The 4,883-nt window shown below is 34.3% G+C and overlaps 1 protein-coding gene across 1 annotated transcript in view; it reads right to left on the reverse strand.

Moving 5' to 3' along the window:
* LOC122327919 (GTPase IMAP family member 8-like) overlaps positions 1–4,883 on the reverse strand; it is a 295,481-nt gene that overhangs the window by 278,034 nt on the left and 12,564 nt on the right. The gene's annotated exons all lie outside the window — the stretch shown is intronic.

Raw genomic sequence — 4,883 nt, forward strand, 5'->3', positions numbered from 1 at the left:
TATATATAATGAATGAATGAATTGACTTTAACTTGTTTAAGTTTCTTTTCTGCAGGTTTTTGGATTCTGCTGCAGAAGAAGCCTGTCGGTATGTGACTGCAATTGTGAATAAAAACCCATTACTCGTCAGTGAGCTGAACCTGAGTGGATGTAAACTAGGAGACACAAACATGAAGCGACTCACTGCTCTACTGCAGGATAAACACTGTAAACTTAACAAACTGATGTGAGTATTTGTCATTGTTTTATATGCATACAGTCATTGCTGTTCTTTAAAGTAATTAAGAGCTAAGCTTAGTTGAACCATTATATAGACTTATTTGTTTCATAGTTGTGTTATGGTTGAAATTAACTGAATAATGTTTCCCATCTTTGTTTCACTTCTGTAGCTTAAATAAAAGCAGTATTACATCAGAAAGTTGTGATGCATTGGTCTCAGCATTCGAATCAAATCCTTTAAACCTGACAGAGCTGGATCTGAGTGGGAATAAACTCAGAGACGCAGGAACAAAGAAGATCTGCCCTCTGCTGATGAATAGACAATGCAGACTGAATAAACTTAAGTGTGTATTTTCATTTTTCTACAGTACCTCTCTGCATGTTAATACATATATAAAATATATAATATGCTATTTTATCCACAGTCTAGCTACCTGTATGTAAATCTTATCTCGTATCGTATCTAAATATTGTACTAAATACTGAAACTGAATTTTAAATACTGATAACTTGTTTCCCTACAAAGACTAAAAACATTTTGTATTGCATAGTCTTTCAGACTGCAGCATCACTGAAGAAGGTTATAAAGCTCTGTCTTCAGCTCTGAGATCAAACCCTTCACACCTGATAGAGCTGGATCTCAGAGGAAATGATCCTGGACAATCAGGAGTGAAGGAACTTCTTGATTCCCTAAAGTTCCTAAAGTTTAGTTCCCCAGAGCGTGAACTAAAACTAAGGTCAGATATGACAAAAAAAACAACCACACGCACACACATACACACACACACACACATATATAATGCATATTTATGTTTTTATTTATGGAAATATTGTTTCTTTAACCTAAAACTGTGATGAAACCTGACAAAATAATATAAAAATGACAGTATAATTATAGATAAAAATGGGAGCTGTAAAAGCCATAATATTTTAGACATAATATTCTTCTCTACTCCATATAGGTTTTTGAAAAGTCCCGCTGCAGAGGAAGCATGTGAGCATTTCACTCAAGTTCTCGGTAACAGTCCATTATTACTGACAGAACTGGATCTGAGTGAAGATAAATTACGAGATCTGGATGGGGAGAAACTCTCTGCTCTTTTGATGGACTCTCATAGCAAAGTGGAGAAAATTAAGTAAGCTAACATGATTTATACATTATATCTTATGTTTAGTAAATACGAAAGTCACATGTTTGATCAGATATGAAGACTTGTTGATCTGATGTGTGTTGAATATATACTGAGTAATAATGCGTTTTTTTTTATATTCAGGCTGAATAATTGTGAGCTGACAGAGAAAAGCTGTTCAGTTCTAGCTACTGTTCTCTCCTCCAAAACCATCCTGAAAGAGCTGAACCTAAACAACAGTTATCTTCTGGACTCAGGAGTCAAACAGATCTGTGAGGGACTGAAGAACCCTGTGTGTGAGCTCAAGATACTCAAGTGAGTACAACTACATTCAACACCACAGCAAACATAGGAGCGTTATATATCTGATGTGCAAAGTCAAATATAAAATGAGCCAAGTATCTTTTGTATATATTTATATTATTTTCAGGTTCAGTGGCTGTGCACTAACAGAAGAAAACTATTCAGCACTTGTTTCAGTTCTTAATTCAGTCTCCAGCAAACTAAAGGAACTTGACCTGAGCCACAGTAATATGCAGGACTCAGGAGTGAGGCTGCTCTCAGATGGACTGAAAGAAAACTGTAAGCTTGAGAAACTAAGGTCAGTTGATCATATCAAACAGTCTTGTAAAAGACAGTCATGGAATTGTTTAAAGAGTTTTATTTTCGTTCTAGTCTTTCAGACTGCAGTATCACAGAAGATGGTTATAAAGCTCTGTCTTCAGCTCTGAGATCAAACCCTTCACACCTGAAAGAACTGGATCTCAGAGGAAATGATCCTGGACAATCAGGAGTGAAGGAACTCATTGATTTACAAGATCAGAACTGTCAATTAAAGCTGAGGTGATATATGATGATATATAACACAAAACAAATTATATGCAGGCTAATTATTTATAGGATAGTTATATCAGGAATCAGAGTTAACAGTGATTTCAAGATTAAAAAAAATATTTAATTACTGCAGGGGTTTTGTAATAGCATCTGTTTTCCATTATAAAATATAACGGTGAGAACTTGATTAAACCATGCTTCATCTAATCTTCTGCAGGTTTTTGGATTCTGCTGCAGATGAAGCCTGTCAGTACGTGACTAGAATTGTGGGTAAAAACCCATTACTCCTAAAAGAGCTGAATCTGAGTGAACGTGAACTAGGAGACACAGGAGTGAATCAGATCTCTGCTCTACTGCAGGATAAACACTGTAAACTCAACACACTGATGTGAGTGTTTTTCATGGTTTCATACTCATTTAATGTTCTTTCATACAAATTAAATATCGTTAAAATATTGCTTTTCACTAACTTGTTTGTATTAAGACGTCCATTGCTGTTCATTTAAAGCAAATATTTTTTCTGGTTTGTTTTTCTCTGCAGGCTGAATAATAACAATATTTCCACAAAAGGTTTTGCTGCTCTGACTTCGGCATTTAATTTAAATCCTTCAAACCTGACAGAGCTGGATCTGAGTGGAAATAAATTGGGAAACACAGAAATTGGGAACATTTGTCATCTGTTAAACAAACCACAATTCAAATTGGAGAAACTAAGGTTGTATTTTTATTAATGTACATTTCTGCTACATTGCTAATATACATTGATGAAAGTCTATTAGGTTGACAAAAGAAGTGCATGGAGGCTGAACTTGCATTTTAAATTCTGTTAAAATTATAACTTGCATCATTACTTTTAAGAAATGCATAAATATTTAGAAATTCAGAATCTGATTATATTTAGAGGTGAGATTTTTGCCTATAATGTAAAAGGTGTGTTTGAATCACTTTAAATGACAACGTTTATCGAAATGTTGCAAAATTACATGTGTATATACTTAATAAATAATGAAATGTCACTATAGATTTTATTTTGTCTATAAGATGCAGTACTTTGTAACAAGCTTTTTCTCCTTATGCAGGCTTTCAGACTGCAGCATCACTGGAAAAGATTATGAAACATTGATTTCAGCTCTGAGATCAAACCCCAATCTGATAGAGCTGAATCTCACAGGAAATGATCCTGGAAAATCAGGAGTGAAACTGATCCTAGATTTACTGGAGAATACGCAGTATAAATTAAAGAACATTAGGTGATAAATATTTTTGAATGTTTAAATAAGCTACAGATATTAAGTGTAACAGCATGCATTAGACTGCATGAATGGGCCAGTGTAGAATTAGAATGACAGGAACGATTCAAAAACAGAATAAAACATTATAAATTACTTCAACAAATAACAAATATATTATTTGTTTAATGTATTTTCCCCAGTTTTATTGGACGGTTGAAACAACTACATAAATCTGACTTTAGCCACTGGACCCATAAGGAGGTTGGGAATTGCCAAAGCTATTGAGTTGTAACAAGATTCTCTAATCTACATTTCTATTCTACTTTTGTCAGATTTTTGAAAAGTCGTGCTGCAGAGGAGGCATGCGATTATCTCACTAAAGTTCTGGATATAAATCCATTATTACTTCAAGAACTGGATCTGAGCAAAATTGAATTAGAAGATCTTGGTGGGAAGAAACTTTCTGCTCTTTTGATGGACTCTCACAGCAAAGTGGAAAAAATAAAGTATGTCAACATGATTTTGCACATTAAAGATTATTTATAAAAATGTTTTTTATAAATGATAGTTATATTTTTTATAGCCCTGCCAAGTTTCTGTGGGTAACTCATACATGAAAACTAAAAAGTATAAAGTTTTATTCCAAATAATCAGTTAAACCCAGATTTAATATGGTCATTTAATCTGTGTAATTGGTGTAAAGAACATTTTGTGATGGGTGTTGTCAGCATAACCATCTTAAATGTTTTCTAATAATATTTCCAATGAAAGCAGAAAAGTACCTCATCTTTGCAGAACTCCATATTAATGTTAGTTGTTATCTGTAGTGCCTGACACTTCCTTATTGACACAAACAGTCAGGTCAGTAAGATCTGAACCGTCTTAAGGCATGTCCAGACATTATTTTCTATTGTGGAATGGGATCGAATGCAAATGGTTTTAATGCAGAGATCAGATTTGTTAGCTCCTCTTGTCTTACAGCATCAAAGAATTAAGAGGTTCTTGGGGAGCTATTTTGGAAACTCAGCTTTGTGATGCTGGATCTGCAACTGTATCTGAAGTGCTAGAGGGTCACGTGTGATCAGATATGAAGAGCTGTTAAACAAATGTGTGTTAAATACTATGTGTGAATAATAAATAATGCTGTTTCTGTGTTCAGGCTGAATGATTGTAAGCAGATAGAAAAAAGCTGTTCAGTTCTAGCTGACGTTCTTTCCTCCAAAACCATCCTGAAAGAGCTGAACCTGAACAACAGTCCTCTGCTGGACTCGGGAGTCAAACAGATCTGTGAGGGACTGAAGAAATCGAAGCTGAAAATACTAAAGTGAGTACAAAATCCTGGAATGCATGACTTTATTCCATGCTTCAATTTCTGCCAGTCCTATGATCTGTAGATCAAGAGTATATTGTCATTTACTTGATAAGATAAGCTTTTGTGTGTGTGTGTTTTTTTTTTTTTTTTTTTTTT

This window comes from Puntigrus tetrazona, chromosome 22, assembly GCF_018831695.1.
Source record: "Puntigrus tetrazona isolate hp1 chromosome 22, ASM1883169v1, whole genome shotgun sequence".
Classification (NCBI taxonomy): domain Eukaryota; kingdom Metazoa; phylum Chordata; class Actinopteri; order Cypriniformes; family Cyprinidae; genus Puntigrus; species Puntigrus tetrazona.